Source organism: Diabrotica virgifera, chromosome 8 (assembly GCF_917563875.1).
Source record: "Diabrotica virgifera virgifera chromosome 8, PGI_DIABVI_V3a".
NCBI lineage: Eukaryota > Metazoa > Arthropoda > Insecta > Coleoptera > Chrysomelidae > Diabrotica > Diabrotica virgifera.
In genome coordinates this window covers 28,274,832-28,298,114 of record NC_065450.1, presented here as the reverse complement: position 1 = coordinate 28,298,114, position 23,283 = coordinate 28,274,832, and the positions used below count along the sequence as shown (strand labels likewise).

The window sequence follows — 23,283 nt, the reverse complement described above, 5'->3', positions numbered from 1 at the left end:
TGTTGCGAAAAATAAAGGTTTTTATTGAAAATAAATAAAACGATAAAACAATGAGATAACACAGCTCGGTAATTTATAGATTATCTGCTTTAGCTGTAGATTGGAGGAAAATAAATAAACTAACTTTTGCAAAAATAAAAACCTTATCTTGTAAAAGGTATATTTAAAATGCCTAAAAAGGCTGTATCACAACAAAACGTTTTCGAAATAAATATTTCATCATCAGTGTTATCACATGTTTACATGCTTTAAGCCACCAAAATGTACGGGTAAAAACCCTTAAATTAATATTAAACAGTTGGGGTTACATTATATTATCCTAATTTAAAGGATGTTAGAAATATTTCCAGATTAACCCCTGGCATCACATGACATCAACCATATTGGTAGAGTTATGGAACCTTACATGGCAGAGTTTAGGTGACAACTCAACTTTAGACATTTTAAATATACCTTTTACAAGATAAGCTTTTTATTTTTGTAATTTATGGTATACAGCCAGTACAGGAATTTTTCCTTGTGATATTTCTAACTTTTGCGCTTAAAAACGAAAATATGCCTTATGTGGGATTACCGGATGTGCAAAGGGGAAATATTGTGGGCCTTGTGGAGCAAGGTATGCTTCAGAGGCACATTACTGTAGTTGTAGGCGTAACAAACGTAATCTGGGGGCCTCTATCGTGGGGTCTGGGGTTTATCCCCCAGCGGAATGGGGGGGGGGGTTCGGAAAAATGCTTGATATTTAACCCCTTGAAAACTCATTTTAATGCATTTCATGACTGAAGTTTCTTGTACCTACATATTGCTATTAAAAATTTTGAAATCACCTTATATTTTAAGCTAAATAATTTTGCAAGTATGTACCATCTTATCTGTTTTATGCAAGTACATTGTTCGGCATGTGGTTCCTTTCACGCACCAATATGTGGCCTGGGGTAAATTGGTTAAGACAATATAGCTGGGACGGGGGGCCCATATTCCGGTTGCATTTTAGATTTTATTTAGCCAAAATGACTAATTTTCTCAGTAACAATTTATACCTTTACCAAAGGTTTCGGGGGCCCCAGCTTAGCCCGGGCCTGCTCTTCCAATGGCATTTTAGGTTTTATTACGTCAAAATAACTAATTTCTTTGGTAATAATTTAAATTTTTATGTTATGGTCTAGGGTGCATCTGTAAGGTCTTTTTAAAATTGTGTCATTTGACACTATTTCGTTGGGATCGGCTTTTCAAATACATATTTTTATTTTCCTCGTTAAAATCTATGCACAGCCAACCAAACGAGGGCCGGGGCCCCGGGGCGCGGCCCCGGTTGCCGCAATGCTAGTTACGGCCCTAAACAAAGGGCGCTGGCTGTGCCAAAAATCTATGCTAGGTATGAGGAATTAGGAAAATTTAGAAATGGACAAAGAAAAACTCATCAAAAAGTAACAATGGCTCGCCACGATCCTTTTATTGTACAATCAGCTAGAGGAGACCCAACACTTTTCCACCTGATGCAACTCCACAACACCTGTTCAAATCTACAGGTGTAAGTATTACAGTTAAAACGATAAGAAAAATAGTTCGCGCCCAAGTACTACACAGCAGGAGAGAGTTACGGGTTCTCGAGTTATCCAGGCAGCACAAGATTCATCACCCAAATTGGTCTCTTCACCACCAAAACTGGAACATTGGAAATTGGTAAAATGTGCTATTTTGGGACAAAATCAAGATTTCTGTAAAATCAGTGAACCGACGAATTCGTATACTTAAAGGGGGAAGAAGGCAAGAAAGGACGAAAACTTCCAGGTCTGTTCAGAGAAATAAAGGAATATGTTCTGGTAATAAAGTGTCATGTTGTGAGGAGAAATTATTATTGGTATAAAAATTCCTTTAGTTTTCATCCAATCAACTTTAACAGCTCGCATATACATATGTTTAACCTTATACAGCATTTTTGTGAGGTGTGCTTAGGCATGGTCCATATGCTCTTTTTCTTGGTATTAGGGTGAAACTTCAAAGGCGGCATTAGGGTGAGATGAAGTAAAACAAGTAAACCGCGCAGTCGAGTTGAAAAACCGCTCACATATGGACAAGACGTTAGGAGGAAAAGAAAACAGCTCGCTTGGATAATTCACAAAATACCGCACGGATAGTACAAGCTGCTCTTGAAGACTCGGACAACATACCACCATGCCCCGCGCACTCTAATAAAAAACATGTAATCGTATTTATTTTCCTTCTATTTTGTCTGAGGCGCTGATGTCGGCATTGTGATTGGTGGAACATGACTTTTGACAAATCCTGCGCTATCTGTGAATCTGTGTTCAGTGTTCGTGTTCGTTCGTTCGTTGTCGTTCAGTTATTTTATATGGTCGGTTATGTGATGTGTTTGTGTCACCATAAAAAGCTGATATTCAGTGTTTTTTGATATTTTGTAATCGAGTACCTTTTTAAAGGTAAGTTTTTCTGATTGCAAGGTAGAGATTTTCTGATTGTAGGTACTGTTTATCCAACAGTTTTAAAATACACACTTTATTTCGCGTTTTGTTGTTAGGTCTAATGGCTCCGTTCAGCTGTTGTGTGCAGACGGTGGAAAAGTTCAACAAGTAAACATTTATTTAATCCAAATTAAATACTCATATTTCTATGTAAAATGTCACATTATTTTATAAATAAATAAGTAAGAAACAAAAGTTGTTTGTGTTTTACCTTTATTTTCCACTTGAATAAAATATTAAATATTGGAAGTACCGTATGGAGGCTATGTACCTAGCATGGAGGCTAGATTATGGCACCCTTCCTATCCAATCAACAACAAGAACGTTTAAAATTTCACACCTATCATGTCGACGCTACAGATCACTTATGTGGAGGCCAGATTTGTAGTATCCTTCCATTTAACCAGGTGCTGAGATGGCGCTGAAATACGTGGCATGTTTTTTAAAGAGTAAGATCGCATTCCACCAAATCACACAACACTTTTTTCTATGCATACCACAATGAAATGTTGACAATTTGATAAGGAACAGCCCCTCGTAAAATTTGTTTAGTTGCTAGGGGTATACATATTGATTACAAAAAAAAACCTAAATAAATAACCCCCTCTGTGGCTCAGTGGTAAGAGCGCCTACTTTTGGATCGGAAGGTCCGAATGGTCGTGAGTTAGAATCTCACCAGTCTCAGGAATTTTTCGTTTATTATAAATTCTTCTTCTTCTTCTTTTTATATAGACATTACTCTGTCTGTTTTTCAATGTGCCTCCAGTAAGTTGTCATTCCATCTTTTTCGTGGTCTTCCCACTGATCGTCATCCTATTGGGGAACCGTCTCTCGCCGTCCTTACTACTCTATTTGTTGTCTTTCGGCTTATGTGGTCGTTCCATTCTACTCTTCTGCTTTTCACCCAGTTATTAATGTTGTCCACCTTGCATCTCCTTCGTATATCTGCATTTCTAGCTATATCCCACATCGTCTTACCATCGATTTTTCGCAATGTTTTCATATCTGCTGTTTCTAGCATTATTTTTGTTCTTTCTGTATCAGGTTGTGATTCTGCCGCGTATGTCATTATTGGTCTGATGACTGTTTTGTAAATTCTGCCTTTCACTTCTTTTCCGATGTTTTTATTTCTCCATATTGTTTCATTCAGGCAACCTGTGGCTCTGTTTGCTTTATTCACCTGATCTTCAACTTCTGTTTCGAGCTTTCCGTAGCTGCATAGTGTGATGCTTAGATATTTAAACCCCATGACTTGTTCTATTATTTGACCCTCCAGCTCTAATTTACACCTTATTAGATCTGCTGTTATAACCATGCATTTAGTCTTTTTTGGGGAAATTAACATGTTAAATTTTCTAGCGGTTATATTAAATTCGTGCAGCATACGTATTATTACAAAATAATGAATGAAAATAGTTTCTGTCTTTGTGGGATCGGTACTCACAGGAGGGACCGCAGACGTTCGGATACAATTAGCGTCTCTTTTCAGAGACAATGACGTCGACTTTGCAAAGTATCAACAAACACTACAGATGACACTAGGTACACTTCGCGTCATATAAAACTGGTACACTTTTTTTTCCCAATGTAAACCTGTGTTCAGACTGACAATTATTGTTCGTGAATCACTTCGTTGTTGCCATCACAGATAACGGAATTGCACTAAATCTAAATACAAAAAAATAACGTTTAAAATGTATATTTCGAATTGTAATACATACATATATTTATCTTACACATTTGTTCACTGTAAAAGTTATTCATTTTGTATTATTTTCAAATTCAATTTTTAATTTTTCCAGTGTGTTTTATTTATTCGACACAACTTAATACAGTTTTGTCCTACAATTTACGAGAAACCAATCACACCTCTCGATTTGACATTAAACATAATAATTTAAAGTCATGTCAAGATTTATTACTGATCACTATTTTTGAATTGAAATATTTTCATAAATTATAATAAAACACGAATCAATGTATGGATACTTAATTAAGATGACGGAAAATTACAATTGTTTTAGTTTTTAGTATATTAAAAAATGCGGTCTGTCGCACAGCCCCGTTTTTACCTAGTTTGATATAATATTTTCGTTGAACTGCCAACGTTGCCCTAGAAATTGGAATGACACTTGTGACAAGATCAACTTACACAACTTGAAAAACACGATTTTCGGTTATAAGAGTTGTACCAGTTTTTTTTGACGCGAAGTGTACCTAACTGCAAAAATTCACCATACCTACACCATGCCAATGTCCATTAGTTGTCGAGGCATTAGCTAAATAAAAAATTAATAAATAAATAAATAATATCCATTTAAATATTAGGTATTCGTTTTATTTTGAAATTTTGTATGCTATTAACTTTAAAACACATAATCTCAATTTATTATTTCAGAATCAATACAGCTTAAAAGCCTGAATACATTCACGTTGAAGCATTTAAATCAAGTCCTGAAAGTCTTTATATCGAGTCTTCAGAGCCCCCACTTTTTATAAGACGGCAACGTTTACTAGTACACTTATTTTTCTAGAATATCTCCTAATGCGAAAAATCTAGTAATTAAACTAATTAATACTCCCCACCCTGTTCCAGATAATAGTCACCATCGAGCACGTTATTTCACACAAATTTTAAAAATTTTGCTAAAGGTACATATCTGACACTCACAATTCCTGTTACTACGTCCAGTATTTCCTTGTGGGCCAAAAAGCTAACTACTGTCATTACCAGCTTAAATCGATACAAAAAAGAAGAAACGCCCGAACTCTGTTTGTACAGAAATTTTAAGAACTAATACATACACAGCATTATGACAAAATTCTTTACAGAGATGGCTCCAAAGAAGAACAGGCTATCGGTTGTGCCACCAGCACCTCAAAGAAAACAGTAGTATCAAATATCGACTTGATGTACAGCAGAACTGTACGGAATATTTAAGGTATTAGAGCCACCCATTACTAACGAGCAATCGTTAGCAATATGTACCAATTCTATCGCTGCGATAGGTTCAATCAAAAATATATACTCAATACATCCCATTGTACACTATTGTACAGTACGTCCATTGTATCTGCCAACAGTAAAAAAAAATGGTATTTCAGTAACCATCATTTGGATACCATCCAATGTTGGTATCAATGGAAATGAGGACGCTGATCAAGCAGCAAAGCAGGCCTGCTCACTAGAAAATCTGAAAAACATACAACTTCACCAAGATCTAAAGGCTAGTATCAAGAACACCGTATTAAGCACTTGGCAAACACACTGGAACATGCAAAATACAAAACTATGCAAAATCCAACCAACTGTTACCACCATCACCATGCAAAAATGATTAGAAAATCCAGTACTCTTATCAGAAGGCTCAGAATTGGTCACACTCGTCTTACTCATGGATATCTGATGTCCTCTGAAAATCGTCCTCGCTGTGAACTTTGTGATGACCCATTAACAGTCCAGCATATATTACTAGAAGTGTCTACTACAGAGTTCGATGGGACTACTACAACTTCTAAAACAATTTAAGTGGCCTACTTGGCTCTACAAACATTTACGTACAATGCCATAATTTGTTTCCTAAAAGACTGTCACCTTTACTACTTAGTGTAATTATACAGTCCGAAAAATGAAAGAATACCCATGAACGAACATATAAATCACGCTGTATTTTCCTGTCACCGTGTCACAACGAAAATTGTCCATTGCAAGTACATGTAACAATAATTATTACATGTACTTGCGCGGGCCAATTTTTTGTGTGACACGGTGACAGGAAAATACAGCGTGTTTTATATGTTCGTTCATGGGTATTCTTTCATTTTTCCTACTGTATGTAGCTTGTATCCTAACTTGTATACAAACAAGTTGTAATAATTAGTGTACGCAAACCTCTTGTAAAAATTTTGTACCAGTGTCAATGGCTAATAGTTGCCGAAACACTTTAATTTAAATAATATTTTTTTATTATTTCAAGACACTATGTGTTCTCTTTAATTTTTGTATGTGCTGTTGGTTCAATAGCTTTAAAATAAGTATAGTTTAACTTCGAATGTGTTTTAAATTTGCATGGAATAAAAAGACATGTACAATAATTTCATATAAGTTTGGTTTTGTTTATTCAAAGTGTTCTGCTTTAAAAATTATAAGCAGGTATTATAGCTCTGTTTGATTCAATTTTTCAAATATTAAATGAACTATATCATATTGTTATCATACGTTTGATACAAAACAAGATAATTATTCTCATAAGTTATTATTATCTGCTTTGCTTTACTCAGAATTTAGAAATATACACATTTTAAAATAGAAGCTTTTCAAATGATATTGTCTGTAGTTCTTTATTTTACGAAAGCTTATTTGATTGTTTTCATAAAATCAAGTTAAACTCAGTTTTTAGCGAACACTGATAGAAATAGACATGTTTGAGAAGAGCCTATAGAATTTATAATGTAATAGAAGACAAATTACTAACTGTCCTTTCTGATCATTTTATTGTCCAAGAAACTGCATATACACTGAGCGCCAAAATTAACGCATAACTTTAAAATTATAATAATTTTAGTTGTAACGATACAAAATTTTTAGAGCTCAAGAAAATACTAGTATATCGAGTACTAGCACCGAGTATTACCTCCTCTTGCATTTATTTCTGCTTAGAATTAGTTATTAGCTTGACAATGATCTCTCATACTGAGAATTACCGTTCTTTTTTTTCTTGATCAATTTGATCCGAAATTTCAACTAACCGCAAAGACAGTTCATCTAATATGTTTGGTGCATTGGGTAGTTGTCGTAATCGTCTACCTATGATGTCCCAAATATGTTCTATTGGGCTGAGGTCAGGATTTCTCGCAGGCCAATCCAGGGCAGGAATTCCAACCTCCTGACGATATTGCTTGCACAATTCTTGTCATGTGTGGCCTGGCGTTATCTTGCAAAAGCATGAAATTATCCCCAATAAATGGTGCAAATGGCATGATATGCTCTTCTAAATTCTCTGCATATACCTGCGTGATGTAAGCCGCCAGCGATCTATTCTAACTAACTCCACACGAGCCTCCACATTAATCCCACCCCAAACCATTACCGAGCCACCACAATACTGTACAGTCCCTAGGGTGCGGTGTTACATTGGGCGCAGCGTTCCTCAGGCCTTCTGTACACTCTTTTCTGCCTCTCATCATCATCAGCAAAAGGACAGTACCTGGAATCATCAATGAACAGTATTCTTCATCAATCATCTCTGGTCAATAATGAGCCAGTAGGTGCCCTTCTAGAGCGTAGGTTGTTTTCGGCAAGTCGTCTTCTTATCGTATTTTGGCTAATTCTAAAGTTATAAAGATCCAAAAATTCATTTTGTAGAGAAGGACCGGTATTTAACAAACCTTTGTTTCAGTGTACAAAATGTCATAAATCGTCTTGATTAGGAGTTGTAACCATTCTACGGCCTTGACCGGGTCCTCTCGAGTTACTTTCAGTAACAAAAAAGTTTATACTCTTGAAATGGTTGAGTGAGTGAAATTAAAACGTTCAGCGAGTTCCACTTGACTGTAGTAACGATTCTAATACAGTCACTTTCTGACAAATTTCGATTTTCTTGCAGATAATGGTTCATTTCATAGGAAAAACCACTTAATAAACTTAAACAAAGCCTTTAAACGTTTAGAACAATGTATTACAACCCAACTAAATTCGAATTAAAATGAAGCAAAACTAGCTTAATTTTTTGCGAAAAATTATAAAAACATCAGCATTTCTTTTACCGTTCTTTCGATAAATTTTACAATATACCGGAGGTAACTATATGGTCATAATATATTATAACAATAATATATAGAACAAAACAGAATACCACAAGAATGGAGATCAAGCATCCTAATACCTCTCTTCAAAAAGGGAAAAAAATCGGACCCGGAGAATTATAGAGGAATTAAACGACCAAAGTGATAACAAACAAACTGAATAAAATTATAATATTAGCAGAAGGACAACAAGGTTTTAGGTCGGGAAGATCATGCACCGACGCTATATTTATAATGAGACAGATTCAAGAAAAATCGTTAGAATACAACAAACCGGCATACTTATGTTTCGAGGACCTTAAGAAGGCATTTGACAGGGTCAAACTAAAGGACGTTATGCATTTATTATACGTAAGAAAGGTACCTCTAGGAATAATTAAAACGATCTAAAACATCTACCAGAACAACACAATAAAAGTAAAAGTAGATGAAGAACTAACTGAGCCAATTGAAGCTGGCAATGGGATAAGACAGGGAGATTCCCTGAGTCCTATGTTGTTCAACCTGATGATGGACGAAATAATGAAAAAAGTAAGAACAAAAAAAGGATACCAAATGGGAGAAAAACAACTTAAAATAATCTGGTATGCAGAAGACGCAATACTAATCTCTAAAAGTGAAGATGATTGGCAACGTATGCTGCACGAATTTAGTATAACCGCTAGAAAATTTAACATGTTAATTTCCCCAAAAAAGACTAAATGCATGGTTATAACAACAGATCTAATAAGGTGTAAATTAGAGCTGGAGGGTCAAATAATAGAACACGTCATGGAGTTTAAATATCTGGGCATCACACTATGCAGCTAAGGAAAGCTCGAAACAGAAGTGGAAGATCAGGTGAATAAAGCAAACAGAGCCGCAGGTTGCCTGAATGAAACAATACGGAGAAATAAAAACATCGGAAACGAAGTGAAAGGCAGAATTTATAAAACAGTCATCAGACCAATAATGACATACGTGGCAGAAACACGACCTGATACAGAAAGGACAAAAAGAATGCTAGAAACCGCAGAGATGATAAGATTGCGAAAAATCGATGGTAAGGCGCTGTGGGATAGAGCTAGAAGTGCAGATATACGAAGGAGATGCAAGGTGGACAATATTAATAACTGGGTGAAAAGAAGAAGAGTGGAATGGAACGACCACATAAGCCGAATGACAGCAAATAGAGTAGTAAGGACGGCGAGAGACGCTTCCCCAATAGGAAGACGATCAGTGGGAAGACCACGAAAAAGATGGAATGACAACTTAGTGGAGGCACATTAAAAACAGACAGAGTAATGTCTATATAAAAAGAAGAAGATGAAGAAGAAGAACAATAATATATTATCACAAAAATCGAAACAATAAATTAAATTGATTTACCAGGGTGTTAAAATTATGCGTTAATTTTGGCGCGCAGTGTATTTTCACAATTTGTAGTAAGTAAGTACATAGAAGAATAACTGCTGTGTAAGAACCCATTCAGTGGCAAATTTTTCTGACGTTTTAATTTCACGATGAAATTATTTTTAGTAATATAAACTCAAATGAGGTCCAGAAGTGGTTTTGGGACACGTGAAGCTCTGTTCATAACGCAGGAGATATGGGCGAGTGGTTTACCCCTAAAAAGACACTTAAAATCGGAATATCCCGACAATTGTTTTACATTTCTAATGCAAATATTTTTTACTTGATTCTATAAATTTTTTAACTGCAAATTTTTTTTAATTTCTCCAAGAAAGCCATCAATTTTTATTAAGGGACTTTTAATTTATGAATTAAAAAAAATCGAATTTTTGTTTTTTTTACGTAAAAATAGTCTTAGTATCATCGAAAAAGTGTCCTAAAATAATTCCTAAGTTGTGCAAGGAAGCATCCAAGAGTAACACGCTCAAAAAAATACAGTTAACAAAGTTAAATATTGGCGAATAGGAGTTCGAAAAAGTACAACAGTTTAAATACCTTGGGGCCTCAGTGAAAATAATAATAAATAGAAGCATATAGACGGAGAGCTAGAGCCGAAAAATCATCGTCATAAGTAATATGGAGTTTTTCCTAGAAAATGTGTCCATTGTATATTGATATTTATGACCCCTTTCAGGCTGACACCTCTATGGATACAGGAAGTAGCAATAAGGGATTAAAGAGGAAAGTTTGTACAGTCATTAAACGTTTTTAACTCCTATTTTGTTAAACCTCCATCGATTTGCATGAAAATTAGAGATTAGTTAGAGCATACCTCAAGAAACAAAACTGATTTGGTGCCAACTTGCACTTTTACCCTGGGGGTGGATATAACCCCTTCTCGGTGGTGAAAACTATTTTATCAAAAATAACCCCACAAATCGATAGAGGGACAAATTTTACTCAAAATTGGTTATACCAAGTTATTAAAATAAATCAATATTTTTGAGTTATTAAAGATTAAATATTTGAATTTTTCGTGAAACAAATGCATGGTGTAATTTTTTATAAATTTTTCATAAATAATTCAAAAACTGTAAGTTTTAACAAAAGAGTTATGATTACCAAAATTGAAGCTAATAAAAAATCGAATAGATTATGCACGTGAAAGACCTTTTTTATTCAGTGAATTTGTACTCTACGAGCTCCCTAGTGGGAAAGTTTTGGGGTAGTTCTGATTTCTTTCATTATATATGTAGTTTGGGCTGAGGAATCCGAATATGAGGTTTGCGGACAAAATTTCTTGACGGAACATTGAAAAAATCGCGAAAAAAACGAAAAATTTCAGCTTTTTTCCGCTTTTTTGCTCAAATCTCGAAAACTATTAACTTTTAGTAAATAGTCTGTTAATAGAAATTAAAGTACATAAAATTATCTACAATCATCACTAATTACTTTTTTTTTTTCAGACGAACCGTTCAGTCTAAAGTGCAAGTTGAAAGTTGCCAATTTTTAACGGTTTTGGCAAAACCCAGTTTTTGCATTCCAAAACTTTAGTTTTTATTAGAATGCTGTCATTTGAGAAATTTCTCCTAGTTTTCTGTACAAATAATAAATGTTAGTTTATAATATGAATATAGTATGTCTCCTCTCACAGCTTCCATAAATCCATTCCATCCTAAAATACCGAGAATGTCTCTGCTTTTCCCTTAGAGTCACAGAAGATCAGGCACAGATGGAGTCACAGTTTCAGTTGGTGTGAACATTCCCTTCGTATCTTGATTTCTGATAAACCTTGAGGTTTTGTCGTTTCAAAATGTATTAGTTGAACAGCTCTCTGACTTCCGTAAACCTCAGGTGCGGGTTTAGTTTTTATCCGAGGAATGGATTGGTTAGGAGCTATTGCATAATTTGGTGCAATACAAAAAATGCCACCCATGACGTAAAAAGTGTGGTATCCATCGATTGTATGTACATTAACCCTTTCTGCCCCAATGCACCAAATATATGTCAAAAAGTGGGTCTGTATTCCCAGCCGCGGTATATATACGTTCAAGGTGTTATGGTCTCAATTTACCAAAGCCGAAAATATGCGTTGCTTATAAAATTTTAGTCTCATTGGTGTCCCAAGGCCATAAAAATATGTCCGAAAATGTTAGATTATTCTTCCCAAAGCCTCAAAATGTTGGCACCTAATACAGGTCATGCGGACCCATTGCCGTATATATTGGTGCACATATTTTAGATATATGCTATATTGTAGCACTGGTGGCAAAGCTTATAGGTAGCTGCTAGAAGGTGAAGCGTTTGAAGCCACAGAAAAGACCAGAAAAAAACAAGAACCGAATCGAGGTACATGTGTGCAAGATGCGGAGTCGACCTTTGCCTAATGCCATGTTTTGAGGAGTACCACACAAAAGAAAACTTTCAATGTTAATTAACATTACATTATTTTTTAAGTTAGTTATATTTTTTCAAGTTGGTTTTGCTCTCTGATGAGTACTTTTGAAAAAAAACGTTTAATTGGTTAAAAAAACGATTAAAAACATGTTTTGGTCATTTATTTTTTTATTTATATGCGACGTATAAATAAGGCAATTGGACTCTAAGCATGAAAAAAACTTTGGGATTGAGACCTGGTATAGAAAGGGTTAAAATCAGCCTTTTCGTACACCTGTTGTGTAAAGCACGGCTTATTAATTTTCTGCGGATCGCCTGCGATTGTTGACACTTGCAGATAAGCAACGCGCTTGTTCAAAGACTTGTAGCGGCAGTATGGCCCAGATAATTGGTCTCACTATTCCTTGCAGGGTTGGCCGTTTTCTTTACAAAAAGTACGGCTCAGGAAAATAGGTTGATGTAGTTTCCTCTTTGGGGTTTTGTTCATCCTATACAGAAGCTGTTCGCCTGGAAGTGTCAGCATTCGCAGGGGATCCGCAGAAAATTGACCTGCCGTGCTTTACACAGCAGGTGTACGATAACGCTGATTTTAACGTACATACAATCGACAAATACCACACTTTTCACGTCATATGTGGCATTTCTTGTATTACAGCAAAGCATGATGTAGCTCCTAAGCAATCCATTCCTCGAATAAAAAAGAAACCCGCGCCTGAGGTTTACGAAAGTCAGGGAGCTGTTCAACTAATTCATTTTGAAAGGACAAAACCTCAATATTCATCAGAAATCAAGATAACAAATCCGAAGGAAATGTTCACACCAACTGAAACTGTGCCTGATCTCCTGTAGCTCTAAGGGAAAAGCAGAGATATTCCCGGTCTCTTAGGACGGAATGGACTCATGGAAGCTGTCACAAGAGACATACCTATGAACTAACATTTATTATTTGTACAGAAAACTAGGAGAAATTTATCAAATTACAGCGTTCTAATAAAAAATAAACTTTTGGAACGTAAAAAGTGGGTTTTGCCGAGACCGTTAAAAATTGGCAATTTTCAACTTGTACTTTAGACCGAACGGTTCGTCTGAAAAAAAAAGTAAATAGTGATGTTTGTAGATAATTTTAATTACTTTAATTTCTGTTAACAGACCATTTACTAAAAGTTAATTGTTTTCGAGATTTGAGCAAAAAAGCGGAAAAGAGCTGAAATTTTTCGCTTTTTTCGGGATTTTTTCAATGTTCCGGCAAGAAATTTTGTCCGCAAACCTTATATTCGGATTTAGCAGCCCAAAATCCATATACAGGGTGTTTCATTAATAATTGTCCATAGAGTAACTGCAGAAAGCTTAGCACAAGATACGAAGATTTAACCTAAAACACTTAAACAAAATGTGGTCCCTTACGGAGTTACAGGGTGTTTTATCTAGAAATTTAAGTACTATTTTTGCTCAGCATTTTAAAACTATTTGACGTATCCTTTTTATACTTGACAGAAAGTGCGACTACTGTACACCCTACTAAATTATTATAAACAAAAGTTTCTATCTACTACCAGAGGCGTACGAGAGGGGATAGTGAATGGTTGACCCTTCTCAAATTCTACGCCACTGGAGGAATTACTATTTTAGTGCCCTTTTTATATTCTCCAATACTTTCTACGTAAATAATATTCTCTTAATTAGTAACGATAAAGTCATTACTTTTCGAGATATTTGAAGTTAAATATGAAACGGCACAGTTATTTTGATTAATTTATGATATGATTTATATGATTAAAATTTAAAAATTATTTGTAGCCAGTACTTTAAAACTATTTGGCGTATCCTGATCATACTTGGCAGAAAGTGTAGGTACTGTACACTCTACTAAATTAAGGTAAATATACGTTTCTTGCTACTACCAGAGGCGTACGACAGGGGATAGTGGTTGGTTGACCCTTCCCTAATTCTACACCACTGGCGAAATTGCTATTTTAGTGTAATTTTTTGATTTTCCAATACTTTTTAAGTAAATAATATTCTCTTCATTCGTAGCGATAAAATGATTAGTTTTCGAGATATTTGAAATTAAAAATGAAGCGACACAATACATTAATCAAAATAACCGTATTGTTTAATTTTTAACTTCAAATATCTCGAAAACTAACGACTTTATCGTTACGAATGAAGAGTATATTATTTTCATAGAAAATTTTGAAGAATCCAAAAATTGAACTAAAATAGCAATTTCGCCAGTGGCGTAGAATTTGCAAAGGGTCAACCATTCACTTTCCCCCGTCGTACGCCTCTGGTAATATCCAAAAACGCTTGTTTAAAAAAATTTAGTAGTTTTTACAGTACCTATACATCCTACTAAGTATGAGAAGGATACGTCAAATAGTTTTAAAATGCTGAGCAAAAATACTTTTTAAATTTTTAAATAAAACACCCTGTAACTCAGTAAGGGACCACATTTTATTTAAGTGTTTTAGGTTAAATCTTCGTATTTTGTGCTAAGGTTTCTCCAGTTATTATATGGACAATTATTAATGAAACACCCTGTATAATGAAAGAAATCAGAACTACCCCAAAACTTTCCTAGTCAAAACACAATTTTATTGAATCATTTTAGAATTAATTAAAAGTGAGTTATAGTTGATTGAATATATATTTTTTTCGGATAGTACTCAAATTTAGGTATTCAAGCTTAAATATACCGCGAAACGATGCATTTTATAAAATATACTAACTAAACACTTGTCAATGTACTCAAGAATACCTATCAAGTGAGCTCCAGAAGAAGTTGATAATATCAAAGCTAAGCAAGTGATGATGTAAATAAGAGAACTCTTTCGAATTTTTTTGGAAAAAATGAAAATTAAAACATACATACTCTATTTATATATTTATTTTGAAATTAGTTAACAGAATAATTTTCAAAGGAATTTCGGGAATAAAGTTAGGACTATAATTTAGTAATTAAATTATCAAGTTCGTTTTATTACAATTATTCAAATATAACAAGCCAAAAATGCGAGCATTATTGTAACGAAAATTTTGTTTATTTATGTATTTAAATTCCTAATATGGAAAATTGCTATTATGAAAAGTTATTTAGAATTAAAACTTATGTTTTAATGTGGAATTATATCCTTCTATTTAAATATTGTAAGCTATAAAAAACTTTACTGAGCGAATTTCTTGAGCGAAATTCATATTTTTTTACATCCCTCGACTGAAATCGATACAATTTTATATATTATATGACGATTACATCTTGGATTTTAGACCATGCAGATCTTTTTATGAAGAATAATTTTTGTTCGTAAAATTTATATTAAAAGAGTTATAAATGAAAATGATGATGGGTATCTCTAATTCAAGAAAAAATTTAAATATTTTTTTTTCATCAGAAAAATGTAATAATTGCCTTATTATAATAATTATTAATTAACTAATTGTAATAATTAAAATTATTGCATTATATTAGAACATAGCTAATTCCAAACAATTTTTCGTAATAACAATAATTTAAAATATTGTGAAAAATAAAGGTACTTTACTCTTGAGCGAAATTCATATTCTTTAAATACTTCGTATCATATAAATCAAATTTGTATCCGACAGTTGAATCGTAGGTTTTAGACGACGCAGAAGTTTTTATGAATTATAACTTTATTTCGTAAAATTAAAAATTAAAAATTGTCCCGTACTATATGTGTCCAACTTAAGTAGACACACTGTATATAATATACAATATAATATACATAATACATAAATCATTGGATAGACAGCTCAAACAATTTGTAACCTGTCATTTAACATTACTTACATTGACATTAATAAGTACCTACATATAAAAGAGCACATGCGTGAAGTTAAGGATGATAAAAAGAACATATTAATTAATTAATTGTGTTAGCAAAATATTATTTTCATATTATTTCGATATTTAATTCAATTTTTTTTATCAATAAAAACTGAATATGTCCAGAAACTGGGGGTGTCCAATAATGGGTACATTTGACATATTCAAATACATTTTTACTTAATTTTGCATAAAAGTCTTAAAACGATTTAAGAAATATATAAATAATATAATAATTCTTAAGCTCCAAATTTTTGGAGCCTAAACTTTGGAAATGTTTATAGCATAATGTTTAATGGTATCAACTTAGTGACGAATAAAAAATCTAGACTGGCTTTATTGGTAAAAAAAATTAAGGATATTACTTGACAAAATTTAGCTCATAAACATATTAATTTATTTTAAATTTATTTATATATATACGTAATAAATTTAAAAGTAAAAGCTATGAAAATATATTTTCAATATTTATATAAACATTTTTCTGCTAAAAATTAATACACCAAATCATTTTATGATATAATATAGATTATTATTACATATATCGCACACCTAGTTCAATTGTGCCACAACTGCAAAAAATTCGAATTTTGTGTTAAGGTTGTAAAATATTGCCTAAATAATGCCCGATCTTATGCAATATAGCCTGAACTAAAATATTGTTTTGGATAAGTATAAAGTAAGTTACTTCGGTATTTCACTGTAGGGTTTTTGGAGGTTTTGGAAATGCAATATGGCCATAACTGGGAGATGTGGCGATAATATACACTGCCACAATACAACCGATGTAATTATTCAATACGTTCAGTACGGCCACAACTGCAAAAATCAATCGATTTTTTCAATATATTGACGTCGTATCTCCTAGGTATCGTTATACAGTGAGCACGTAAAGGTTGGAATAAATTCATTTTCTCGAGAATGGACGATTTTGGAAAAAAATCCCGAAACAGGTCAATTTTTATTTTTAAATTGCGACTTTTTGACATATGTGCCATACTATTGACGTCACCGATCTGGGCGTGATGACGTCATCTATAATTTTTTTAAATGAGAATAGGGGTCGTGTGATAGCTTATTTGAAAGGTAATTTAATTCTCTATTCAGTAATATAAACATTAACATAATTATTTATACAGCGTATCCAAAAAAAATTATTTAAATTAAATTTATTGACATAAAAAGAAGAATGTGTGTAATTTATTTATCTCAAAATACATTTTACTGCTATCAGAAAACAGGAAATAAAGTTTATTTAACAAATAAATATCGTTTTAGCATTTTAGCCGCCCACTCACCTTCCTCTTTTTGAACATTTAATTTTTTTACATTTGAACATTTGATTTAAGGGAAAAGCAATGATTATTTTTCAAATAAACATTTTTTCTGTGTTCTAAGAACCTTAAAATGTATTTTGGACTAAATAAAAATTACATGCATTCTTCTTTTTATGTCAATAAAATTAATTTAAAAAATTTTTTTTAGACACCCTGTGTAAATAGTTATGTAAATGTTTATATTACTGAATAGAGAATTAAATTACCTTTCAGACGAACTATCACACGACCCCTATTCCTATTTAAAAAAATCATCGATGACGTCATCACGCCCAGATGGGTGACGTCACTAGTATGACATATATGCCAAAAAGTCGTAATTTAAAAATAAAAATTGACCTGTTTCGGGATTTTTTTCCCAAATCGTCCATTCTCGAGAAAATGAATTTATTCCAACCTTTACGTGCTCACTGTATAAATGATTTTCTCCACAATTTTAATAAATTGTAATAAGATCCAGCGAATAACTGTATAATTTGCTACCTAAATTGTAATTTTGAAGCCAGTCATTCTCAAAATAAATTATTTACAGGGCATAACGCGTTTGCTACAGAACGTTTTGATCATTTCTCGAGAATATTGTGTTTTGCACTTGTGGCACTATTGAACTAGGTGGGCGATATGTATAACTCTTCTGAAATAAAATTTTAATAAAATTTATAATATGGATGTTCGGTTCTGAGTAATACAAGTATCAACATGCGAAATTAATCGCGAAGTAAGATGATTGTTATAGATTATAGGATAATAGACATACCGGGTGTCCACTTATATTTTCCTCCCTTTTAACTGCCTATAACTTCTAAACGACTTAAGATAGAAATATGGGGTTTTCGATGAAATGTTTTATTTTAGTAAAAGTTTTGTTTGAATGGATTAAATTTTTTATATCGCTTTCAAATACGAAAAGAAAAATGGCGGATTTTTGAAAAAAACGTTGTTGACGTTTTTTTAATGGAACATCCAGTATATTTTTTGTAATTTGAAAGAAAGGTCATTCACCTATCCAGTAAGTAATTCATCCACTGAGTAATTAATTTTTAAAATGAGCGGTGCAACGTGGATATCACATACCTAAATAACATAACTAAGCAAAATGATATTATGTTATCTGATTTCCACATTGCATCTTTCATTTTAAAAATTATTTGCTCAGTCATTTGACAACCGATTTTAAAAAATTTAATATCGCTGGATAGGTAAATGATCGTTTTTTTAAGATACAAAAAAATATACTGGGTGTTTCAATAAAAAAAGTCAACAACGTTTTTTTCCAAAAATCCGCCATTTTTTATTTAAAAGCGACATAAGAAATGATCATTTACCTAAGAACTTGAAAAACCGGTCATTTCCCTATCCAACGATATACATTTTTTTAAAATCGGTGGTCAAAGGACTGAGCAATTAATTTTTAAAATGAGGGATGCAATGTGGAAATCACATAACATATCGATTTGCTTAGTTATGTTATTTAGGTATGTGATATCCACGTTGCACCTCTCATTTTAAAAATTAATTACTCAGTGATTTGACAACCGATTTTGAAAAACTTTATATCGCTGGATAGGTGAATGACGTTTCTTTCAATTTACAGAAAAATATACTGAGTGTTCCATTAAAAAAAATCAACAAAGTTTTTTTCAGAAATCCGCCATTTTTCTTTTCGTGTTTGAAAGCGATTTAAAAAATTCAGTCCATTCAGACAAAACTTTTACTAAAATAAAATATTTAATATAATCTAATATTATATAATTTGGTAATACTGTTGTAGGAAAAAAAAGAGACCCTATTTGAGATTTTGGCAAGTTTACGTATTTCTTTTATAAATTATAGGTCCGTATACAGAAAACCTATTCGTTTTCAGCAAAGATGTCATCCTTTTTAGATTACTAACAATTTAGTGTAAAAAATGCTTATGAGTTTTTTATATTTTTTGCTTAATATTAAAAATGTTAAGATTTGAGCTAAAATTAAAAATCTTTATATATTTTAAAACACAAAAAGCTTTAAAATGACGCTTGTTAAAAGTTGTAATATTAATTTTTTGTTTCCAAACATGCAAAATGGAAAACTGTAAAAATCAATCCAGGTATTACCAGAGAACGGCAGTTCTCGCCAGTGGCGCACACCAACACCTCCCCACACGCGACACTATAATATTATATACACGAAATTTTCGATTTTCTAAATCTGACTGTATTAAAAGATAAGCCAAGTTCCATCTTAAAGTTCAGGAAAAGACTCACTCATTTATGTATCAACCATCCATTTTGGCCCAAGGGTGTAGATGGCCCTTTCTATTTAGGTTCTGTTTTTCGTTCTCGTCCCCAAAATTCCCAAAAACTTCAAAAATTTAAGTCCGACCTTTACGGCTTCTAATAGTACTGATCATTACCTTTCCAACGCATGTCTAGTTTTGAAAATAGGTTATACCATTCAAAAGTTACCGATTTTTGGGGGTATATATCTTCGAATTAAGAAGAGACAGGAGATCCGTAAATACACCAAATCAATAGCGTTGAGTTAAGCTTTCAAATGGTGTTTAAGCCGTCAGGATCAGATATACACTCGGCTCAGTATAGCCGAAAACTGAAAAACTGTACTTTGAAAATTTTGGTTTTTCGACAATTACTCAAAATTTCATCTACGAATTGCGCCAATAACTGAGCGTTTGTAGAAGGGCTCTAAACAAATCTAACAGTGTATACGTCATATCCGGGAAAATTCGAATTTTTAAGTTATAGGCTTCGTAAGTAAGATCAACTCTATTTCCTAAGGGAAAAACGGTTTCTCAAGCTCAATAATGCCTGTAATAGCCTCAGTTATCATACTTGACCTTAGATCCATCATATACTACCGGTAAATACGTTTCAAACTCATGTTTACTGATCAAAATCGGTTAAGCCTTTTAGAAGTTATTAAGCTACAAAAGTATAATCCAATTAACGATTATTCCCGAAATGGTTTATGTAGTTGTAGTGATTACGACGCTAAATTTGATCTGGCAACGGGAAATCCGACTTCATTTACCGGTCATCTTAATATTTTCTTTTTCAATCTATTTCGAATAGAAAAAAATCTAGTGTACACTCGATGGATTCGATCATTTGGGAAATAATGCAACAAAGATGACCATTTATAAAACTTAACGAGTAATAGAGGAACATTGCATTCAACTTCATATATTTAATTTATAAATAACTTTAAAAAACTTCTGATACAAGAATAAAAAACCGCTAAACACTTTAAAAATGAGTGGCGCATACAATATTCCAGCTACAAAAGATCTGATATGAATATTACGTGGCGCGAAAATGTATTTTCATTTTGATGTAAAACAAAATTCTAGTTTTATTTTAAAATATTTTTCCATATTTTGCTAAATTTGAAGTAAACGCGCCACAAAAGTGTTTCAAAATTCAAACTGTATCAAAGTTACTCTTTTGTGGCGTGTTTACTTCAAATTTAGCAAATATTATGGAAAAATCTTTTAAAATAAAACTAGAATTTTGTTTTACATCAAAATGAAAATACATTTTCGCGCCACGTAATATTAATATCAGATCTTTTGTAGCAGGAATATTGTATGCGCCACTCATTTTTAGGGCGTTTAGCCGTTTTTTTATTCTTGTTTGTTATTACGTTCAAAATTGGGTATTGTTTAATATTATTTTTGTTTGTCCCAAAAACCTTCTTTTGAAATAAAATTAATATACTATAATTTTATTTAAAATAAAATTCTACGCATATTAAATGAAAGTTTAACGCTAAATATGTACCAAAAAATAAAAAAAATAATTTTTATTACCAAAAATCGTTTGCAAAAATTACTGTTATTTTTAACGTCTAAACAATTAGAATAAATTTTAACCGTAAACGAAACTCGTAGACGAAATATATTTTTTACATATACAGGGTGTCCCAGACTAATTTACCCACTCTATATCTCTTAAACGAATAGAGATTTTCGAATGAGACAAAAACTGATCTATTCCATTTGTAATACACTGTAATATGACGTAGAAAAAATCATCCCCTAAATATTCATCCCTTAGTTACAAACCCTAACTTTAATTTTTTTAATAGCACCCTGTACTTTTTTTTATAGTTTTGGATGTGGTCTTCAATCGTCTATTCAATACATTTTTTTAAAAATAAAATCGGTTAGTAAGTAGTCAAGAAAAATATCAGTTTATTTTTGTTAATTATGTGCCCAGACTAATTTATCCAGGCTATATTTCTTAAACGAATAAAGATTTTCGAATGGGACAAAAACTAATCTATTCCATTTGTAATACATTTTAATATGGCGTAAAATCATCCCCTAGTTACAACCCCTAACTTTAATTTTTTTTTAATAGCACCCTGTACTAAGGGATGAATATGTAGGGGATGATTTTTTTTCTACACCATATTAAAGTGTATTACAATGAAATAGATCAGTTTTTGTCCCATTCGAAAATCTTTATTCGTTTAAGAAATATAGCCTGGATAAATTAGTCTGGGCACATAATTAACAAAAATAAACTGATATTTTCTTGATTATTTACGAATCGATTTTAGTTTTAAAAAATGTGTTGAATAGACGATCGAGGACCACATCCAAAACTATAAAAAAATGTACAGGGTGCTATTAAAAAAATTAAAGTTAGGGGTTGTAACTAAGGGATGAATATGTAGGGGATAATTTTTTCTACGCCATATTACAGTGTATTACAAATGGAAAAGATCAGTTTTTGTCCCATTCGAAAATCTCTATTCGTTTAAGAGATATAGCCTGGGTAAATTAGTCTGGGACACCCTGTATATTTAAAAAGTTGAAAAAACCTGAAATGTTTAAGAGTTTGTTAAGTACCATAATACACAACATTAGGTGCAATAAGAAATATCTATATAGGTTGATTTTTGCAATAGTTATAAACAATTAACGATTTTGCAGTTTTGGAAGCAAGAAATTAATTTTACACCATTTAGTAATTGCTGTTTTAAAGCTTTTTTTGTGTTTAAAGAATAAAGTTTTTTAATTATAGATTAAATATTAAGCGTTCTAATGGTGAGCAAAAACCTGAAAAAACAGCATTTTTTACACTAAATTGTTAATAATTAAAAACAGATTCCGAAATCTCTGCAGAGAATGAATCTGTTTTACCTTTATATAGACCTATAACTAACAAAAGTCAGATATCTAAAATTGGTCACATTAATTTCCCGAGCTATAGTAGCAAAAAATTGTTTTCAAAGTAATTTTAAGTTAGCCTTTTTAATATTGAAATTTTCTGAATATAATAACAAGAAAATATTTTTTAAATGTTATTTTACTTTTTAGTTATAAATAAAAGTATAACAAACTTTAGGCTAAATGACCAAAAATATTTAAAAGATTAAAAAATATATTCGCCAATATCAATTTTTAAAAAGTTTTTCGTCAATATTGAACCTTAAAAGATGCGAACTTATTGAGAATTTCTCGCTGTAAAAGAACTTAAAATTCAAGAATTAGACAATATTTCCTGCGAAACAAAAAGTTTTTAGTCGAAGTAACAAAATTCTTACCTTTGGACGCTGCAACTTTGTCTTGGGTGGAATTTAAACTTTGAAGTTGGAAGTTGCGTTGCGCGCACTTTCCCGAACTACGGAATCTCAAACAACGTGCATGTATTTAAATCAGAGACGAGAGCGCAGAACGCACAATTCCGAATATTCGAATTGAAGTCACCCCGCCAAATAGGTGCACTGCGCCCAGATTCCCACTTTTATAGACAGAAAAGCCCCCTTTCGTATTTTCCCCCACTTTGGGGGAGTTTCCGAATGATATCTTTCTCGAAAAAGGTGTTAAATGTGGGCAGACTAATATACGGATTTTTTTGCTTGATTTTAGGAGCGGAAACTTGTTGTACTCGCAACTCTAAACAACGTATTACTCTTTTTAAGTTTTTTATTGAACTGCAAATGAGATTTTTTATCTTTGGAAAATGTGGAATATTTTGTTCTTTGCTATTTATAGTGAAACTTATCTAGATTT

At 32.5% G+C, this 23,283-nt stretch overlaps 1 protein-coding gene across 1 annotated transcript in view; it reads right to left on the bottom strand.

Moving 5' to 3' along the window:
* Positions 1-22,977, bottom strand: part of LOC114336294 (allatostatins MIP) — a 709,306-nt gene extending 686,329 nt beyond the window's left edge. Inside the window, exon 1 of the mRNA XM_050659891.1 lies at positions 22,815-22,977. The gene's annotated coding sequence lies outside the window, so the exon portion shown is untranslated. The remainder of the gene's footprint in view (positions 1-22,814) is intronic.
* Positions 22,978-23,283: the final 306 nt, after the last annotated feature.